Consider the following 22,272-nt stretch of genomic DNA (forward strand, 5'->3'; position numbering starts at 1 on the left):
CCACTCGTGGTGCATCAGATGATGCCCGCTAAGCCTGTCTCCTCTGACATTCAAGGACCCAGCTGGTGGGTTGGTCATCAATGAATGATGACACCACTCGTAGTCCATCAGATGATGCCCGCTAAGCCTGTCTCCTCTGACATTCAAGGACCCTGCTGGGTGGTTGATCATCAATGAATGATGACACCACTCGTAGTCCATCAGATGATGCCCGCTAAGCCTGTCTCCTCTGACATTCAAGGACCCTGCTGGGTGGTTGATCATCAATGAATGATGACACCACTCGTAGTCCATCAGATGATGCCCGCTAAGCCTGTCTCCTCTGACATTCAAGGACCCTGCTGGATGGTTGATCATCAATGAATGATGACACCACTCGTAGTCCATCAGATGATGCCCGCTAAGCCTGTCTCCTCTGACATTCAAGGACCCTGCTGGGTGGTTGATCATCAATGAATGATGACACCACTCGTAGTCCATCAGATGATGCCCGCTAAGCCTGTCTCCTCTGACATTCAAGGACCCTGCTGGATGGTTGATCATCAATGAATGATGACACCACTCGTGGTCCATCAGATGATGCCCGCTAAGCCTGTCTCCTCTGACATTCAAGGACCCTGCTGGGTGGTTGATCATCAATGAATGATGACACCACTCGTGGTCCATCAGATGATGCCCGCTAAGCCTGTCTCCTCTGACATTCAAGGACCCTGCTGGGTGGTTGGTCATCAATGAATGATGACACCACTCGTGGTGCATCAGATGATGCCCGCTAAGCCTGTCTCCTCTGACATTCAAGGACCCTGCTGGGTGGTTGATCATCAATGAATGATGACACCACTCGTAGTCCATCAGATGATGCCCGCTAAGCCTGTCTCCTCTGACATTCAAGGACCCTGCTGGGTGGTTGATCATCAATGAATGATGACACCACTCGTAGTCCATCAGATGATGCCCGCTAAGCCTGTCTCCTCTGACATTCAAGGACCCTGCTGGATGGTTGATCATCAATGAATGATGACACCACTCGTAGTCCATCAGATGATGCCCGCTAAGCCTGTCTCCTCTGACATTCAAGGACCCTGCTGGATGGTTGATCATCAATGAATGATGACACCACTCGTAGTCCATCAGATGATGCCCGCTAAGCCTGTCTCCTCTGACATTCAAGGACCCTGCTGGGTGGTTGATCATCAATGAATGATGACACCACTCGTAGTCCATCAGATGATGCCCGCTAAGCCTGTCTCCTCTGACATTCAAGGACCCTGCTGGATGGTTGATCATCAATGAATGATGACACCACTCGTAGTCCATCAGATGATGCCCGCTAAGCCTGTCTCCTCTGACATTCAAGGACCCTGCTGGATGGTTGATCATCAATGAATGATGACACCACACGTGGTGCATCAGATGATGCCCGCTAAGCCTGTCTCCTCTGACATTCAAGGACCCTGCTGGGTGGTTGATCATCAATGAATGATGACACCACTCGTGGTGCATCAGATGATGCCCGCTAAGCCTGTCTCCTCTGACATTCAAGGACCCTGCTGGATGGTTGATCATCAATGAATGATGACACCACTCGTAGTCCATCAGATGATGCCCGCTAAGCCTGTCTCCTCTGACATTCAAGGACCCTGCTGGGTGGTTGATCATCAATGAATGATGACACCACTCGTAGTCCATCAGATGATGCCCGCTAAGCCTGTCTCCTCTGACATTCAAGGACCCTGCTGGTGGGTTGGTCATCAATGAATGATGACACCACTCGTGGTGCATCAGATGATGCCCGCTAAGCCTGTCTCCTCTGACATTCAAGGACCCAGCTGGTGGGTTGGTCATCAATGAATGATGACACCACTCGTAGTCCATCAGATGATGCCCGCTAAGCCTGTCTCCTCTGACATTCAAGGACCCTGCTGGGTGGTTGATCATCAATGAATGATGACACCACTCGTAGTCCATCAGATGATGCCCGCTAAGCCTGTCTCCTCTGACATTCAAGGACCCTGCTGGGTGGTTGATCATCAATGAATGATGACACCACTCGTAGTCCATCAGATGATGCCCGCTAAGCCTGTCTCCTCTGACATTCAAGGACCCTGCTGGGTGGTTGATCATCAATGAATGATGACACCACTCGTAGTCCATCAGATGATGCCCGCTAAGCCTGTCTCCTCTGACATTCAAGGACCCTGCTGGATGGTTGATCATCAATGAATGATGACACCACTCGTAGTCCATCAGATGATGCCCGCTAAGCCTGTCTCCTCTGACATTCAAGGACCCTGCTGGGTGGTTGATCATCAATGAATGATGACACCACTCGTAGTCCATCAGATGATGCCCGCTAAGCCTGTCTCCTCTGACATTCAAGGACCCTGCTGGATGGTTGATCATCAATGAATGATGACACCACTCGTAGTCCATCAGATGATGCCCGCTAAGCCTGTCTCCTCTGACATTCAAGGACCCTGCTGGATGGTTGATCATCAATGAATGATGACACCACTCGTGGTGCATCAGATGATGCCCGCTAAGCCTGTCTCCTCTGACATTCAAGGACCCAGCTGGTGGGTTGGTCATCAATGAATGATGACACCACTCGTAGTCCATCAGATGATGCCCGCTAAGCCTGTCTCCTCTGACATTCAAGGACCCTGCTGGGTGGTTGATCATCAATGAATGATGACACCACTCGTAGTCCATCAGATGATGCCCGCTAAGCCTGTCTCCTCTGACATTCAAGGACCCTGCTGGGTGGTTGATCATCAATGAATGATGACACCACTCGTAGTCCATCAGATGATGCCCGCTAAGCCTGTCTCCTCTGACATTCAAGGACCCTGCTGGATGGTTGATCATCAATGAATGATGACACCACTCGTAGTCCATCAGATGATGCCCGCTAAGCCTGTCTCCTCTGACATTCAAGGACCCTGCTGGGTGGTTGATCATCAATGAATGATGACACCACTCGTGGTGCATCAGATGATGCCTGCTAAGTCTGTCTCCTCTGACATTCAAGGACCCTGCTGGGTGGTTGATCATCAATGAATGATGACACCACTCGTGGTGCATCAGATGATGCCTGCTAAGTCTGTCTCCTCTGACATTCAAGGACCCTGCTGGGTGGTTGGCTACCAAGAAGATGTTCTGTTGTTTCTGTTGCTCCAGCCATCTCCAGAGGTGCACTGCCTCCTGACACAGGATCAAGCAACCCACTCCTCCTTCTTTGTTGCACTACCCTATGCGGCCATGCTGTCCATGAAGACTTGCACCAGCCTTACTTTGTTTGACAGCAGAAAGGCTTTTAGGGCAAGATAGATTACGTAAAGCGCCAGATTGATATGGCGTTGGCTCTCTTCCAAACTCACCTCCCTTAGATGACACCCCAAAGCAAGAGTGATGCTTCTGTCACCACCATGAACTCTGTGTGGGAGAAGAGGGGCCTGCCACCGGTCAGGTTGATGTCTGCCAGCCACCCCTGCAGATCTGGCACTGTCTCCCTCGAGATCCCAGTGGAGCATTCTGTGAGTGGAGCTCCACAATTGGCCTGAGGACTCCATCCGTCTTTCGAGGGTGCATGCGAGCTCCCACGCTTTTCAACCTCTTCCTGGCAGATCTTCCATCTACCATAGACCATGTCAACTCACATGCTCCAAAGGTTGGGCGCACCCTTTGCCAAGCCTGATGTATGCCGACGACATAGTCTTGCTCAGTCTTACAAAGCTAGGTCTCCAGAGACTCTTAAATGCCACGGCTGCATACTCTAATGGACATAAACTTAAAGAAAACAAAAATCATGATCAAAGGAACGCCTGTCATCGGCTCCTATTTGGTCCTTCAGATTCCCAGCTAAACTGCAAACTGGTGAAATATCTGGCAAGAGTTGAGCATAAACTCAGAACTTTGGGCAGCCGAAAAGAATCATAAGCCCAGGCCAGGTATGAAACCTTGATCTTCTTAAGGTCAAGATCTGTTAAGCACTGTCTCTTTATTGCACCTTCTTGCACAGCTAAGCACGGCCACTTTACATACCTTGAACCAAATAGTCATCCTACAACGGGAATCCGAGGGAACCTGCCTCGAATGGCCATCGGTCCCAAAGTTGCAGCGACCGCTGAGCTGAACCTCCATGTCCCGCAACACCAGCACTGACCACTGTTGGTCATGAGTTTACGGATGGTGGTACCATTAAATAACTTTTAGTGACTGTCACAAATCATGTTGCAGTAATCCACAACTTACAGCGTTCTCCACCTTGCATGAACTGTACACTTGATGTTTTATTATTTGTAATTGCTGTACTCGTTCCACCGACTGGTGCAACAGTTGTAATGAACTATGCACTCAAATAAATAAACTTGAACTTCAAACTAGAACTTAACTACGAAAATTAGCCAGTTTTGACAGAGACCAACATTTGAAACAAGAGGGTTGTTTAAACTACTTTCGCAAAAAATTGGTATTATGGCACGTACTCTTGTTAATCAAATCAAGTAGACAGTTGCTTCAGAGATGTAATTTATTTTATGTATTTTTTTTTTTTACCGAGTTTTATATAGCGCAAACTTGACCTGAATCGGGTATCAGAGTGCCTTACATAGCACCAGTTGCATTACATGAGGACAGATTAATTTTTTGTTAGGCACGGAGAGATTAAGTGATTTTCCCAGAATCACAGGATGTTGAGCGTCATTGCCAAGACTCAAACCCAGTTCCCCAGATTCGAGGTTGCCCGCCCTAGCCATTAGGGAAAAAATGCTATGACTTATAAAAACAAAACAGCTGCCAAAACTGGGTTTTGTTCAATTTATTTTTAAATTTAACCTATATGAAAAAAACATAAAGGTGCGTTTTTTTATTTACGTCACTAGTTTATTTACTTATTTCAACACTAGTGGAAAAATTATTTCTTTTGTTATGTTTTCATTAAAAACCAATGTTTGGTGTATAGACACAAAATCAATACAATAACATATTTACAAAATAATACAAATAGCAATTTACCAACAGTCTTATTACACATCCAAAGTTGCACACTGGCCAAAACATTCATCCATCTACATTCATCCAACAAAAAACAGTGCAAATCCTAAAGGTCTAATGTCAAAAAAATAGACCTAAATCTGTATACCAATTTCTTTAGATGTACATATATACAATATTCACATTTTAACAATTTTTTGTTTCCTGGAGCGCACCAGGAAATTGGACTTTCGAGTGCTGGCGTCCAAAGGCTTTAGGACTCGGGAGATTGAATCATACGCTGCCGAATATTCAGAATAGGAGTCAGAATTTTAAAGAATGAGTACGCCCTTAATTTCTCTGGTTTTAGTTGTCTATCGTTCTTCACACCGTCTACCCTACAAGTGCGTTTTTTCACCACACTAAGATTGTTGGTCCTGAGGAGAACTCCGCATTGGGGAATATTAAGTGTCAGGGCTCTGACAAGGAGGCCTCTGCAGCTTGCACCAGTCATCACACTTGTCATCACTTCCAAAACAACTACTAACCATCTCTCGTGCATGTAACCAGAAACCAATTATGTGCAGGTGCTGAGAACCGGAAAGCACCGGCTCAAATTAGGCACTGGTGCTGACAAATTATGATAAAAAAGAGACAAAGATAGGCGTCCAAGCGCAAAACAGTTGCTTTATCAGAGGCATAAGCTACCTCACTGTTCCCTTCGCCCACAGTTCCACGCGACGTAACAGCGTTCTAAAGTTGACATGGAATAAGTCTGCGAATGCAGGTCCCACTGAGACTATCAGTCACAACAAGCCCCCTCTGGATTCTTCGTTCTACGGATAGAAAAAAACATATATTGACAGAGAAAGAAGAACCCACGACAGCTCCACATCGTGTGCCATCTGTTGGAAGGCTGTTTTCGCTGCAGTGTCATCGATAAACAGTGCAGGCTTGCTCTAGGAATCTATTTATAGATGCAGCAGCAGCTGGGGGTCTGTGCGGGAGGCCTGGTGCATGTTGTTCCGTTTGTCTTCCTGGGAGTGTCTACAATCAATTGGCAGGGAGGGGGGGGGGGGGTTTACACGGGGACTCCACATCACACTCCCCCAGTTAGAGTGAAGTGTATGGCCTGTATGAAAGTGCAGGAGGCATTCCTACACAGGAAAACATATCACTTCATTTTCTCTTGCAGATTTTTTACCAAGTTGAGCTCCACACACGTTCTCAGACTTCGACCCGAGAGCTTTGACCTGACACAACATCTGTATGAGTTCATGAGGGCAAGTAGGAGAACTGCTGGACATCTCCATGGCTGTCGTAGATTTCCTGGAGTACCACCAACAGTAGCATACTACTAAGGTGGGAGGAACCTTTCAGGAGTATGTTTGTGACTTTTGAAAGCAGGGCTTTGTGAATCACATTATTGTGGCTGGGGCCTGGTATCAGCGCTAATAGCATCATTTTTAAAAAATGGGAGAAAATCGTGCAAACTTAGCAAAGGGCAAATAGCTTCGCCGCCTGTGCTGTTACTTGTTACTGAAGTATCGACAAAGAAGATTATTCCGCCAATGAGACAACTTGCTGACAGCAGCAAAAAACGACATATTAAGAAATATGAATATTATGAAGTTCTGCAAAATGTACCACTTAGTTAAACATGGAGCAAAGCGTCAGAGGGTAGGTTCAGTCTGCACTGCACGAAAGAATCATAGTCAATGCGCAGCAAGGGAACTGCAATGTCTTTACGGGCAGCAGCTGCTGCCTTCTGCTACCCTTAGTGCTACCCCCGGGACAGCCCTGCTACCCCTGGCACTGCCCTGCTATCCCTGGCACTGCCCTGGCACTGCCCTGCTATCCCTGGCACTGCCCTGCTACCCCTGCCACTGTCCTGCTACCCTGGCACTGCCCTGCTATCCCTGCCACTGCCCTGCTACCCCTGCCACTGCCCTGCTATCCCTGGCACTGCCCTGCTACCCCGGCACTGCCCTGCTACTCCTGGCACTGCCCTGCTATCCCAGAACTGCCCTGCTATCCCTGCCACTGCCCTGCTATCCCTGCCACTGCCCTGCTACCCCTGGCACTGCCCTGCTACCCTGGCACTTCCCTGCTACCCCTAGCACTGCCCTGCTATCCCTGGCACTGCTCTGCTACCCCTGGCACTGCCCTGCTATCCCTGGCCCTGCCCTGCTATCCCTGGCCCTGCCCTGCTACCCCTGGCACTGCCCTGCTATCCCTGGCACTGCCCTGCTACCCCTGCCACTGCCCTGCTATCCCTGGCCCTGCCCTGCTACCCCTGGCACTTCCCTGCTATCCCTGGCACTGCCCTGCTACCCCTGCCACTGCCCTGCTATCCCTGGCACTGCCCTGCTACCCCAGCACTGCCCTGCTACTCCTGGCACTGCTCTGCTACCCATAGCACTGCCCTGCTATCCCTGGCACTGCTCTGCTACTCCTGGCACTGCCCTGCTACCCCGGCACTGCCCTGCTACCCCTGGCACTGCCCTGCTACCCCAGGCACTGCCCTGCTATCCCTGGCACTGCCCTGCTATCCCTGGCACTGCTCTGCTACCCCTGGCACTGCCCTGCTACCCCTGGCACTGCCCTGCTATCCCTGGCACTGCTCTGCTACCCCGGGCACAGCCCTGCTACCCCGGTCACTGCCCTGCTATCCCTGGCACTGCCCTGCTACCCCTGGCACTGCCCTGCTACCCCCGGCACTGCCCTGCTACCCCTGGCCCTGCCCTGCTATCTCTGGCACTGCCCTGCTACCCCTGGCACTGCCCTGCTCCCCCTGTCACTGCCCTGCTATCCCTGGCACTGCCCTGCTACCACGGCACTGCCCTGCTACTCCTGGCACTGCCCTGCTACCTCAGCACTGCCCTGCTATCCCTGCCACTGCCCTGCTATCCCTGCCACTGCCCTGCTACCCCTGGCACTGCCCTGCTACCCCTGGCACTGCCCTGCTATCCCTGGCACTGCTCTGCTACCCCTGGCACTGCCCTGCTACCCCTGGCCCTGCCCTGCTACCCCTGGAACTGCCCTGCTACCCCTGGCACTGCCCTGCTATCCCTGGCACTGCTCTGCTACCCCTGGCACTGCCCTGCTATCCCTGGCAATGCCCTGCCACCACGGCACTGCCTTGCTACTCCTGGCACTGCCCTGCTACCCCGGCACTGCCCTGCTATCCGTGCCACTGCCCTGCTATCCCTGCCACTGCCCTGCTACCCCTGGCACTGTCCTGCTATCCCTGGCACTGCTCTGCTACCCCTGGCACTGCCCTGCTACCCCGGCACTGCCCTGCTACCCCTGGCACTGCCCTGCTTCCCCTGGCACTGCCCTGCTATCCCTGGGACTGCTCTGCTACCCCTGGCACTGCCCTGCTACCCCGGCACTGCCCTGCTACCCCTGGCACTGCCCTGCTACCCCGGCACTGCCCTGCTACTCCTGGCACTGCCCTGCTACCCTGGCACTGCCCTGCTACCCCTGGAATTGCCCTGCTACCCCTGGCACTGCCCTGCTACCCCGGGCACTGCCCTGCTATCCCTGGCACTGCCCTGCTACCCCTGGCACTGCCCTGCTACCCCTGACACTGCCCTGCTATCCCTGGTACTGCCCTGCTACCCCTGGCACTGCCCTGCTACCCCTGGCACTGCCCTGCTACCCCTGGCCCTGCCCTGCTATCCCTGGTACTGCCCTGCTACCCCTGGCACTGCCCTGCTATCCCTGGCACTGCCCTGCTACCCCTGGCACTGCCCTGCTACCCCTGGCACTGCCCTGCTACCCCAGCACTGCCCTGCTATCCCTGCCACTGCCCTGCTACCCCTGCCACTGCCCTGCTACCCCTGCCACTGCCCTGCTACCCCGGCACTGCCCTGCTACTCCTGGCACTGCCCTGCTACCCCGGCACTGCCCTGCTATCCCTGCCACTGCCCTGCTATCCATGCCACTGCCCTGCTACCCCTGCCACTGCCCTGCTACCCCGGCACTGCCCTGCTACCCCTGACACTGCCCTGCTATCCCTGGCACTGCCCTGCTACCCCTGACACTGCCCTGCTACCCCTGGCACTGCCCTGCCACCCCTGGCACTGCCCTGCTAATCCTGGCACGGCCCTGCTACCCCTGGCACTGGGCTGCTAGCCTGGCACTGCCCTGCTACCCCTGACACTGCCCTGCTATCCCTGGCACTGCCCTGCTACCCCTGGCACTGCCCTGCTACCCCTGGCAATGCCCGGCTACCTCGGCACAGCCCTGCTGTGCCTGGTCTCAGGTCTCGTATACACAGCAGCAGTAGAACCAGAACCAGGGCATTCATGCCCTAGTTCTTTTCTGAAGCTCACATGTCTCAGCTTCCCCAGGTCCTCCACAACAATGGTAACCAGCTGAAGGGCACAGGGTGAAACAAGTGAAATTCAAGTCTGACATTGACACTCATTGTGGGGACCAGTATTTACAGCGGTGCATCCTTCGCTATGGGGTAGGAGCGTCGCCCCTCCCCCCAAAACAGGCAGGAAAGAAAAAATAAAACAACACTTGTTTTATTTCTCCTTTCCTGTCGAGTTTTGGGGGCGGGCCTGGGGGGATGACAGAACTGAGGGGAGTGGTAGTGCATTCTCTTCACTATGCATAACGGTTTGGCCAGCCGCCTCAGGCCGGCCAAACCTTCATGCGTATTGAAGCTCTCTCCAACCCCAAGAGCATTGTTGGGGCTCGAGATAGCATCCACAGACTTCCAGTCTAGCCTGGACTGCTAATCAAGGGTGCTCAGCCCAATCCTGAAGCTGCTTTCATGTGAGAGCAGCTTCAGGATTGGCCACTGGGCAGGCTGAAGAAGAGGAGCAGAGGAGCGCGACGTGAGATGCGTCCGGTTGGAGGTAAGCTTTTTCTATTTCTTTTTAATTTGCCCCCCTCCCTTCACAACCCCTATGCCTCGTCTCACCTCTCTTGCCTGCCTCACCACTCGTCACAAACACCGGCCGCTACTGAGTATTTATTTTTCATTATCAGACGTTAACCAAGTGCAAGCGAAAAGTAGAAAATAAAGAAAGCAGTGGCAAGGAATGAAGCTCCAAGAGTGAGATACAGAGACATGAAGTGTAGGGTAGTGGAAGAAAAAGCAGGTGTTGGAATCAGGACTAGCAGGCTTGGTACCCAGCACTGCCAATGTTTAACAGCTCATCTGTGTAGTTGAATGCTTTATACATAGATGAATAATTCCATCGAATCTAATCTTATTCGGGATTTGTTAAGCGCATGGTCACCCAGAGGTTTCATGGCGCTGAGAGACAGAAGGTGACTGAAGAGACAGATGGTAACAATGCTCTAACCGTGCGCTTCTTTGAATAGCCAGGTCTTCAAGGCTCCCCTGAATTCAACTAGCTTAGTGCAGTTCCGAATAGACAGGGGAAAGGAGTTCCAGATTTTAGGGGCGAGGTAGGCGAAACGAGATCCACATAGACGTTTCTTTTTGTACATGAGTAGCGAGAGAAGGGACAAGTGGGCAGATCGAAGATCCCGGGTCGGTTCGTATTTATTTATGAGATGGTTGACGAACTTGGGGCTTTTGCCGTGAAGGGCTTTGAAGGTTATGCAGCCTACCTTAAAGGTGATCCGTTGGGCTATGGGGAGCCAGTGGAGAGAGGATAGTAGGGGTTTGGCCGACTTCCTGCGGTTGCTCTTAAATATTAATCCGGCCGCTTGATTTTGAGCAATCTGCATGAGTTTAACGAGGGCGAGAGGAAGGCCCAAGTAGATAGAGTTGGAAAAGTCCAGACGTGAAAGGACCAAGGCGATTACCACCTGAATGAGAGCAGAATGAGACAGCAAATGGGCGATTTTTTTGATCTTTCTTAGCTGAAAAAAGCAGGAAGAGATCACTGTTCCTACCTGGGTTTTCAATGAGAGGTCGGAGCAGAGAGTGACCCCGAGGCTTTTCACTGACTGGGTGGGGGAAGGAGGGGAGCCCATCGAGGCTGGCCAGAAGTGGGGGCCCCAACTTAAAGCGCTGTTACCGGGGAGTACAAGCTCGGTCTTTCCTGGGTTGAGCTTAAGATGGTTCTGGTCCATCCAGCTCTGGATGTGCAGCATGGTGGTTTGAAATTCCTTAGTAGAGTCCATAGAGTTGAGGGGGAATATCAGCTGCAAATCGTCCGCATAGTTGTAAATGGTGACATTTCTGTGTTTCAGGGAGTGCAATAGCGGTTTGAGATATAAGTTAAAAAGGAGGGGGGATAATGAGGAGCCCTGTGGGACACCGCAAGAGGTGGAGAGTTTGGGAGCAATGAAATTCTCCAGTTTTACTGCCTGGGATCTGTCCGTTAGAAAGGACTTGATCCAGTCGAGGGCTGCGCCGTTGAGACCGGCTTGTTCGACACGGTGTAATAAGATGGTGTGATCCACCGTGTCGAACGCAGCCGACAGGTCGAGGAGTACAAGGGCTTGGTGAGTTCCATTGTCGGCGTTGGTCCTTAGAGTATTCTGGACAGCGAGGATCACGGCATCGGTGGAATGTGCCTGGCGGAACCCGGCTTGGTTAGGCTCCAGGTAGTTGGATGTGTCTATAAAATTGGATATGCAGCTGGTAACATGGGCTTCGAGCAGTTTGGCGCCATAGGGGAGAAGGGATATGGGGCGGTAGTTGGAGAGATTGGAGGGATCAGCCCCCGGTTTCTTAATAAGAGGGACTAAAGTAGCGTCTTTGAATGAGTTGGGGACTATTCCTTGTAGTAGGGATGTGTTCAAAAGGGGGAGTATACCTTGAGGTAGTGAGGTATAGACTTCCTTCAGTATGTGCGAAGGGCAGGGATCATTGGGGGACCCAGATTTTACACGGTTCATCAGTTCCAGCAGTTTGGGTAGATCGATGGGGGGATTTCCTGGAGTGTGTGTGGGTTGCTGCTAATGTACAGGTTGTCTGCCATGGCATGGTTAGTAAGAATACTATTTTTTATGGTGTCGATCTTCTCCTTAAAGAAGTCATTGAGCCGGTTGCACATCATTTGGGATGGTGATTGAGAGGGAGAGGTTCTAGAGTCGTTACACAAATCGTTTACGACTCTGAAGATTTCTCTCAATTTATTTTGAGCATTAGAGATTTTTTCAGAGAAAAGGCTGCTTTGGCAGATAGGATAGCGCTCTTGTAAATTGTACGAGCTGTCGTGTAGGATGCTCTATCTTCTTGGTGGTAGCCATGCCTCCATTTCCTTTCCAGTTGGCGAAGTTCTAATTTTTGTTTTTTTAGGTCAGCAGAGAACCACCTGTGGGCGTCCATGTGGCGGGCGCGGGCGTATCTGGTTAAGGGAGCATGTTCGTTGCATGCAGATAGAAGTCATTCAGTGTGTGCCTTATCCATCGAATTGATATCGATATCAGGGGCCGAGGGGGGGATAGAGTTAGTCAGGGTGGATAGGAAATCATGGTGGTTTAAGGATCTCCATTTCCTGGCTAGCCCTCCCAAGGGCGCATGATTTTTAGAATTGCCTTGAGAGGTAATGGAGAATTTTAGGAGATGGTGGTCAGACCATATGCATGGTGAGGCCGTGGGGTTGGAGGTGGGAATATTATGGGACCAGATGTGGTCCAAAATATGTCCTTTTTCGTGGGTGGGGATCAAGACGTGTTGACGGACTTTAGATTGGAGAGGAGCTCAAAAAGTTCTGTAGCATGAGGTCCGGCTTCCAGACTATTATACCAGTAGTTAAAATCTCCTATTACCATGACTTTATCGTATCGAATATCCCCTATGTTACACATCTGAAACCCATTTGTAAAGCCATTGCGATTGGAAAGTTTGGAAGTGGCTTGATTTTAAGAGTGAGATTTTTCGCTCATTAATTGATCACCAATTTTTATTTATAGCTGGAAAAGTCTGTTACAAGAGAGAACTTTTAGATCTTTCTTAAAGTTTTCATGGGAGGGGATCGCTGGTGTGGTGCAGTTCCAATTCTGGAGTCACTTCCTGAGGGGGACTGTTACAGGGCCTTTAGGCCTCATTTATGAAAAGTGTCACATCGCTGGATAATAACAGCGATGCAACCCTTTTCAGTGCACCCTCCTTGCGACACCATGGATGCGCCGTATTTAAACTACATGTTACCATAAACAAGGGTACCCAAGGATATGACAGGGACGATGGGTAAGGTTAGTTTTAGAGAAACAATTAGTTGTAGTCGGACTACGAGCCGCTATCCTGAGCGGCCGACGGACAGCTCTACAATTTTTCACTGCTGACAGCAGACTCATCAAGCTCACTCGTACCATTCCCTACCTGATCACGAGCCACTATTCTGAGCAGCCGGCAGACAGCTTGACACTCTATCACTGACCTCCCCCACATGCCAAAGGACACATTGGTTGTCCACTGGTGTCTTATTCAGATGTATACCCCCAAGCCGCTGAACCACTACTGGTGCACACCAGCACCTGATTTGTTCTAAAATACTCCAATCTGATTACGTGGTTCTCATACTGTGAGGAGACTCGCCAATTCCACTTCCTGCAATTGCCTAATCAGCACTATTCCAAACAGGTATTATCTTTCTCAGGCATATATTTTAAGTCCTGATGATGGTCCCCATATTCCAATGAGGTATTGAAACATCGTCGACCAAACAATACCATGACTATTCCAAATATGATTTACTGAATATATGATTAGCATGTGTACTAAGAAAATGTGTTGCTAATTTACTAATTACATTGCAGGTATAATATAACGAAGGGCTTTACAAAGTGACGCATCTACCTAGATGCGTCACCTTGCAAATAGGGCTCAGTGTGCCACATTTTTTACACCACCGCAGCATCACAAACTTTGATGCAGCGTAAGGCCTCATAAATAAGGCCCTTTGTGTTTTTTTGAATGAAGGTCTTTCCAGTTGAAGTGATTCTGTGCTCAGTAGAGAGCTGGAGTGATCTGAGATGACTAGTTTATTAGTTAGCTATTTAGTGATGTTAATATTTAAGGATTTGTAGGCAATTCAGGATAGTTTAAACAGAATTCTTCCTTAAACGGGGAGCCCTTTAAGGATGATTAGGATTGGGGTGATGTGGTCCGAACTTCTGGCACCATCTGTGTTGCGTACTGCATTTAATATGTTCAGGTGTGTTATGGGAATGAGTTGAATTTTTTGAGTCATGACAGCACCAGTGTTTGAAATATATCATAGTGATGAATGACCTGGTTCCTAGAATGAGCCTGATCTGGTTCTTGTCTCTTGCTGAGGGGAGGATGAGGCCTAATGGCTAGAGCGGTCGACCGCGAAGCTGGGGAACCGGGTTTGAGTCTCGGCGGGGATGATCAATATCCTCTGATTCTGGGAAAATCACCTCCCTGTACCTAAGAAAATTAATGTGTCAGTCTGTAATGCAACTGGTGCTCTTGTAAAGTGCTCTGATAACTTCCGGTCGAGTTCGCACTATATAAAACACCCTCCAAAAAAGTGCTGATATAGGTCTGAAGTTTCAAGATCTTGTCTAGGGTAAAACCTTGGAATTTTACTTTCTGCACTATGGTTGGCTTGTAGTCAGGTATATTTATTAAGCCAAGTCAAGCTTGCATTAGGGTGTTGTCGTTTGAAAGGGAGAACTGCATGTATTCCGCTCTGTTGAGTTTAATTTGAGATAATGTTCATGTTTAAGGATAGTCCTAGGGTTATTGAAAGACTAGCGATGCCCTCGGGGAGAAGCCTTTCATGTATAGTTGAGTGTCATCAGAATATAGATGGAAGAATATGTTGGATTGTGTCAAGAGGCAGGAGAGGGTTGGGGATAGGATAAAATACTGCGGCACACCTTGTTGAGGACCATTACCCATACTCCCCACTCCATTCGTTCTTCCAAGGTTAACAGTGATGCGTGGCTGATGGTGTCAAAGGCAGATCTAGAAGAACAAGAAGGCATGATTTGCCAGAGTCGAACATATGCAGAGCATTGTCAACTATATGTAGTGTTGCTGTCTCTGTGTGGAAAACTGGTCAGACACATACTGGAGATCATAAAGCAGGTCGTCTTCCTTTATGACAATTTAGCTGTTTTTCAACACAGTTTTCCAAAACCTTCGAATTAACAAAGATTTTGGAAGATGGGCAAAATCGTTCTTTTCTTCAAACTCCATATAATCCATGACTTTGTTCTCATTGTGCCCTTGTATCACTCAAAGTCTGCCATACCAGCCAACCACCCCTCCACACATGGACCTCAAAACGTAAGCACAAGTAGTAAACAACGTTTACAATGCATCGTTTACAATGCATGCCCTTACAATGCAAGTTGTTACAACGACACGTTGTTACATTGCATGCCATTACAACGCAAGTCGTTACAACGACTTGCTGTAGGGGGCAGAAGGTGTTGGATTTGTTGGATTTTCAATCCAACACCTTCCCTACTGTTGCACACACTGCAGTTGGAATAGTAAATTATACTATTTCAAACTCCAGCGCCCCCTCTACAGCAAGTCGTTGTAACGGCTTGTGTTGTAATGGCATGCAATGTAACAACACATAATTGTAACGACTTGCATTGTAATGGCATGTGTTGTAAACGCATGTGTTGTAACAAGTGCTATTCATACAAGTAAATAAGGACAGATCGATCACCTGCTTTGAACATCACAGGCCTCCAAGGACATTACTCTGAAGACTTAAGGCTTAACCATCATTCTTTGCGATCTTGGACAAGGATTCAGACCAACAAATAACACTGCTTCTCTGGCTAACAGCAAGACTTGAGTTTTTCTACCCTTAATTCCCTTCACAAAGACCTCAGACACTGCTGCATGGTGATTTGATTCAGAAAAGGGGGTGGTGATGAACAGAGTGTCTGAATTAAGCAGACCACTCTTACCCAGTCCAAAGATCAGGGCTTGATCCATCACTGTTTTTTAGCTCACTGCACCATCCCAGCTCAGAACCTGGCTACATGCAAATTAGTCTGTTCCTGTCCCAGTGCATGATGGGAACAGGGCTTCCGAGGACCGGTTTCTGGCATTTCATCTGTCGTCGGCCCGGCTTGCTTGAATCCTGATGGTGCAATGAGCAAGGGACTCACATCTGAGTATACCCTTCCACGCTTATGGTGGACAAAATGATTCAGAAAAGGGGGTGGTGATGAACAGAGTGTCTGAATTAAGCAGACCACTCTTACCCAGTCCAAAGATCAGGGCTTGATCCATCACCGTTTTTTAGCTTACTGCACCATCCCAGCTCAGAACCTGGCTACATGCAAATTAGTCTGTTCCTGTCCCAGTGCATGATGGGAACATGGCAAACCAAACTACCAAGCCAATTCTTATACTGGGAAGGAAACAAGCTTCCGGGGACCGGTTTCTGGCATTTCAGCCGTCGTCGGCCCGGCTTGCTTGAATCCTGATGGTGCAATGAGCAAGGGACTCACATCTGAGTATACCCTTACACGCTTATGGTGGACAAAATGATTCAGAAAAGGGGGTGGTGATGAACAGAGTGTCTGAATTAAGCAGACCACTCTTACCCAGTCCAAAGATCAGGGCTTGATCCATCACCGTTTTTTAGCTCACTGCACCATCCCAGTTCAGAACCTGGCTACATGCAAATTTGTCTGTTTCTGTCCCAGTGCATGATGGGAACAGGGCAAACCAAACTACCAAGCCAATTCTTATACTGGGAAGGAAACAAGCTTCCGGGGACCGGTTTCTGGCATTTCAGCCGTCTGTTCATCACCACCCCCTTTTCTGCATGGTGATTTGAAGCACTTTTTAAAAACCTTAAATATTACATTTAAAAAAAGGTGTGGAAAACATTACAAATAACCTTCTCAACTAAACGAAATCAGGTTCAGATATACCCGCTTCCGCGCTATCGCGTTTTCCCGCTGTGCGCTGGATTTTCAAAAATCGCGGGTTACGTGACAAAGCCAGCTCGTCATGCGCGTAGCGCAGGTAACGCCCATGACGAGCTGGCTTTGTCATCCGCGCGGAAGTGGTTAAACAACAATATCTAATTATAACACAAGCACGCCTCAACCTGACTACAGTGGCGACTGCCAGCTATGGGGAGTGGTGAAGCGTGCAAACCGCTGCTGCTGTAAAAATAAAAAACAAACCTACATGATGCATAACGTGGCCCCAGAAAAAGAACGGTAAATAATGGGACAAAAAACCTTTAAAAAAAAAGTTACTTACCTTGCAGCACATCCTCACCGGTCTCGATCTTCTTGCTCCAGCAAGGTCCCAGCCGACTCCCTTAACCAATTCTTTTGCAGTTCTCATGCTGTAAGAGCAGCACCAGTATTGGATGGAGTAGGCTGGCTGGACGCTCCTTCAGGCACTGTAGGTGCCCATGCCACTTTGGCCAGCGCAAAAAAGGAGGCCAAAGTGACATGCATACTTTGAAGCATCCAGTCATCCAATGCTGCTGTCCTCTGCTGCCAATCAGCAGCAGAGGACACAATCCGCATGTCTTTGGGCTCAGGGCTGACACTGTGGCAAGTGTGCACTTTGGAAAAATAAAATGGCAATGAAATCTTTTCATTAACTTTTTTTTTTCCTGCAACGCTCCACCGCCCAAGTCAAGCAACCGTTGCTGCCTGACTCCCAGGTGGGATTGTTGGAAACATATCTCTATGAAAAGTTATGTTAACACGTTACAGTAATGGCAGCTGTTAGAAATGGGGTCTCTAGTTGGCAATGGTTTGGACCCGGTCCAATATGAATCCTCTCTCTAGTCAGGGTAACTAAGTTACACAATATGACTAATTCGTGCTCACTCACTTGGAAGCTTGGCAAGAGCAGTCAGGCTTGTCCCCAGAGGCAATGTGTACAGTATATGTGCAGACACACCCAGTAACACAGTGAAAACACCAGAAAAGTACTCCACACCGGTTTAGAAAAATAGCCAATATTATTCTGAGTAAGACAAGACAAAACTGATAAAAATCCAACATACACAAGTCAAGATATTATTATTATTATTATTATATTCTTATATAGCGCCTGATTCGACCCCCGAAGGGGTATCTCCGCGCTTGCCTTGGGAACCCGTCCTGGCTTTTCCCTGTGAAATAGCCCCTACAGGGCATCCCCAAGGTGAAAGCCAGGCATCCCGCCGCGGGGGGGGGGGGGCTGTTGTGGAGATTAAGCAAGCTTAATGCCCAGAGTTGCAGAGTGTGAACCCATGATTAGGTCAGGCACCGAAGCGAGAATTATCGAGTCCATGGACATTTGAGCTCAAGACCCTGCCGCGTCGGGAATTGAACCCTGGTCCCGGGTCTGACCTCTGCTTCAGGGTCTACCTGCTCTAACCAGTGAGCCACACTTCTCCACTCCAATGAACTTTCAAAGATTAAATCAAATATAGCTTTCAGAAAACAATAGCTTCAATGGGGCTATCTTGTCGCGCTTGACGTTGACGACTTCACAAAATCAGTCTGGCCTGGATAAAGCGAGGACCAGGGTCAGGAGTCAAACAGACACCGGTACAGTACCTGGTAGGTGTCGGAAATCAAAGACAATGCAAGATGCTTGGGAGGTGAGGTTTCAGGGAATCAAGCGCGGCGTTGATTCCTTACTGTTATGCTGGTTGTTGGCATGTCAGTACTAGACAGTGCATTCCATGAAGGAGGAGAGGCATCACTGAAGCAAGTGAGGTGTTGGTTCCTGGCGGGGGTGCAGCGTCATGGAGTCGCTGATGCCTGGGGGCGTTGCAAGGTAAAGAGGAGATTATGCGGCAGTTACCAAGATGACCCTCTGTTCCTTAGTGCTGGACGGTGCTGATGAGGCTTTGCAGGTTAAGCCATGAGGTTTCGGTTTCATGACATTGAGGTCGAACCACTGGGCCACAGCTGCAGTGGAGGAGTCAGAACGGTGCATCATAGATGTCGGTAGTGCTGTGCTTGGGACTCCTGCAGTGGTGGTTCTTCATCAGAGTCTGCGTTGTAAGTCACAGTTGTTGCATCGTTGCAGGCGCAGGCACGGCATCAAAGTTGCAGACAGGCACCCTTACCAAAGTTGCTCGACGTTGGTTTCTTCTTGTAGTACTTAAACTCACTTCCAAGGGCTGAGGAAGTGGGATTGGTACCACTTGGCAGGTAGGGTATCATCAGAGGAGCCCAGGTACTACAGGTGAAGTCTTTGATGGTGGCAAGCTCAAATCAAACACTTGGAGAAACTTTAGAAAGTAGGCTGTAGAGAGCAAAATCCAGTTCTCTCACTCCTTTGACAGAGGTAGCAGGCAGAAAGCCAACACAGCAAAGCAAACAGCAAAGTGGCAGTCCCACCTGGCAGCACAACAGCTCTTCTTCCTGTTAGAATGTCCTCAGTCCAGACGTGTTCCGAGTATATGGTCTCAGAGTTCCAGTACTTATACCCATTTCAGCCTATGCAGTAGGGAGATTTCAAAGAAAGGTCTTTGTACTGCACATGACCCTGCCCTTCCTGGCCCTGCTCCTGACACACTACAGGGTGTGGAGACTTCTTTGGATGGTGACAGGCACAGCCCTATTCAGTTGCAAGTGTCAGCTCCTCCCACCACTCTAGCTCAGGAAGACTTGTCCTCCTGCTGATGGGCCACCAGCTCCCTTTGTGTGTGATTGTCTAGAGTGAATTCACAAAGCCCAACTATCATCCAACTCAGACCTGTATTCTAGGTACAGACGAGGCACAAAATGGTTAAGAAAGAAAATTCCAACTTTCTAAAAGTGAAATTTTCAGACCTGCAATTTAAAAATCAACTTAACTAAATGAAGTGTTTTAAATTGTGAGTCCAGAGACACCAAACTTCAAAGTTCTATCTACTCCCAAATGGAAGATACACTTGCAAGATGTTACAAGGCAGCTCCAATGCTAAACTATAGGGAGGGTCACTTGAATTACCTGATTGTGCGGCTGTGGCGATTTTCGCATAATTATAGATTTGCCACATTTGCCACATAATTCATCATCTGCTGCATAATCTGCACATTTTAACACAAAAAAGTTTGTTTCTAGCTCTAGCAGTTCAAAAGTTAATAAACGCAGAGCACATGTTAGAAAGCCAAAGATTGATTGGTCACTTTGTTAATGTTAATGTTAATGTTAAGCTACACTTGTAAAAGCGCACTGACACCGTAGGTTTCCTGGCGCTGAGATAATGATTATAGGTGATGGCAGAGGACTAATTGGAATTCGAGAAGAGCCAGGTTTTTAAACTCTTTCTGAAGCTCAGCAGGGTGTCAGAGGTCTTGATTCCTAGGGGGAGGGAGTTCCACAGTTTGGGTGCCAGATAGCTGAATCTGCGGCCACCCAGTTTTTTTAGTTTGACCACCGGAGTGGCCAGGAGGTGAAGGTAGGCTGATCGAAGATTACGGGCCGGACAGTGCGAGGTGATGAGAGATTTCAGAAAAGCAGGACACTTGCACTGTCGGGCCTTGTAAATTAGGCAGCCGATCTTAAAAGCGGCCCTTAGTTCAATAGGCAGCAAGTGCAATTTGGACAAAAGGGGTCTTGCTGACTGCCAATTTGGGACCTTATAAATGGGCCTTGCTGCCTGGTTCTGCACCATCTGGAGACGATGAAGCAGGGACTTAGGTAGGCCCCAGTGAAGAGAGTTAGAAAAGTGAAGACGGGAGAGAACAAGGGAAATGACGATTTACACCAATGCATCATGCGAGAGTAGATGAGAGATTTTACGAATTTTTCGTAACTGGAACATGCTGGCCGAGATGATGGCTCCGACATGGGTTTTAAGAGAGAGGTCGGTATCAATGGTGACGCCCAAGCTTTTTACCGAGCTCGACGGACTGGGAGGTGTACCTAGCTCTATTGGCCAAAACTGTGGGCCCCAGTGTGCCGCACTGTTACCAGGCAGGATGAGTTCAGTTTTCGCCGGATTTAATTTGAGCTGGTTAAGAATCATCCATTGTTGAATGTGAAGCATCACTGCCTGAAAATCAGATGCGGCATCAGGGGATTTTAAGGGGAAGATGATCTGCATGTCATCTGCATAATTGAAGACAGTGCATTTCCAGTTTCTCAGTTAGTGGATTAACGGCCGAAGGTATAAGTTAAACAATAATGGTGAGAGGGAGGATCCCTGCGGTACTCCACAAGTAGTGGGCACCTGAGTTGCTGTGAAGAGGCCCAGGTGGACTGTTTGCACTCTGCCCGAGAGGAAGGACTTAATTCATTCCCGGGCGGGGCCCTGGATGCCCGCCTGTCCGACACGGTGGAGAAGGATGTCATGATCCACCGTGCCGAACGCGGCCGATAAATCCAGGAGAACCAGTGCCTGTGGGGACCCCCTGTCAGCATTCTCCCGGAGAGTATCAAGGACTTTCAGGATTACTGCTTCAGTGGAGTGCGCTGGCCTGAAGCCGGCTTGTTTAGGTTCCAAGAAACCGGAGCTCTCTATGAATGCCGACAGGCATGTAGTCACATGAGCCTCCAGGAGTTTAGAGGTGTAGGGCAGAAGGGAGATGGGCCGGTAGTTGGCAGGGTTAGCGGGGTCGGCTCCAGTTTTTTTCAAGAGGGGGACAAGTATGGCCTCCTTGAACGCGCTGGGAACCGTACCAGTGCTTAAGGAGGCATTCAGAAGGGGAATAATACTGTCAGGTAAAGATGAGAAAACCGCTCTGAGGACTGAGGGGGGACAGCAGTCCTTTGGAGATCCTGATTTAATACGGGTAGTAAGCTCTGATAGAATACTGGGGGTTATGGCTGAGAACTGGGTGAGGTAACAGGGATTGAGAGATAGGGGGTCTAGCGGGCTGGCAGGGATGGGGAAGAGATAGCATTCTTAATATCTGCAATTTTCTGGATAAAAAAGGTGTTAAGCACATTACAGGTTTCTTGGGTTGGGGCCTGAGTGGGGAGCATTCTGTGATCTGATGAGAAGTCATTCATAATTTTGAAGACTTCTTTAGATTTGTTGCGGGCTGAGTCAATTCTTTCGGAGATATGTGAGGCCTTTTGCTTTGATGATTGCGTTTTTGTATTCTTTGCGGGCCCTCACGAACGCTAGTCGGTCCGCGTTAGAGTAGCCACGCCTCCAATTGCGTTCTAATTGGCGTAGCTTCAATTTTAATGCTTTAAGTTCCTCAGAGAACCATCGATGGGAATTGCCGTGTCTGGTATGTGCAAATTTAATGAGAGGGGCAAACCTGTCGCTAGCTGATTGCAGCCAGGTGGCTATCCCGCCCTCCATAGAGTCAATGCCTGATTCAGGGTCAATAGTGGGGCAGGTGTTGGCCACAAAGTCAAGGAACCCCCGGGAGTCATAGGAACTTTTCTTTGGCTTATTGCTATACTTGGGCATTAAACTGGTACTAAGGAGGTGCACCCAATGC

The 22,272-nt window shown here is 49.2% G+C and overlaps 1 protein-coding gene across 1 annotated transcript in view; it reads left to right on the forward strand.

Moving 5' to 3' along the window:
- PLB1 (phospholipase B1) overlaps positions 1-22,272 on the forward strand; it is a 604,804-nt gene that overhangs the window by 438,312 nt on the left and 144,220 nt on the right. The window lies entirely within an intron of this gene.

This window comes from Lissotriton vulgaris, chromosome 6, assembly GCF_964263255.1.
Source record: "Lissotriton vulgaris chromosome 6, aLisVul1.2, whole genome shotgun sequence".
Lineage (NCBI taxonomy): Eukaryota > Metazoa > Chordata > Amphibia > Caudata > Salamandridae > Lissotriton > Lissotriton vulgaris.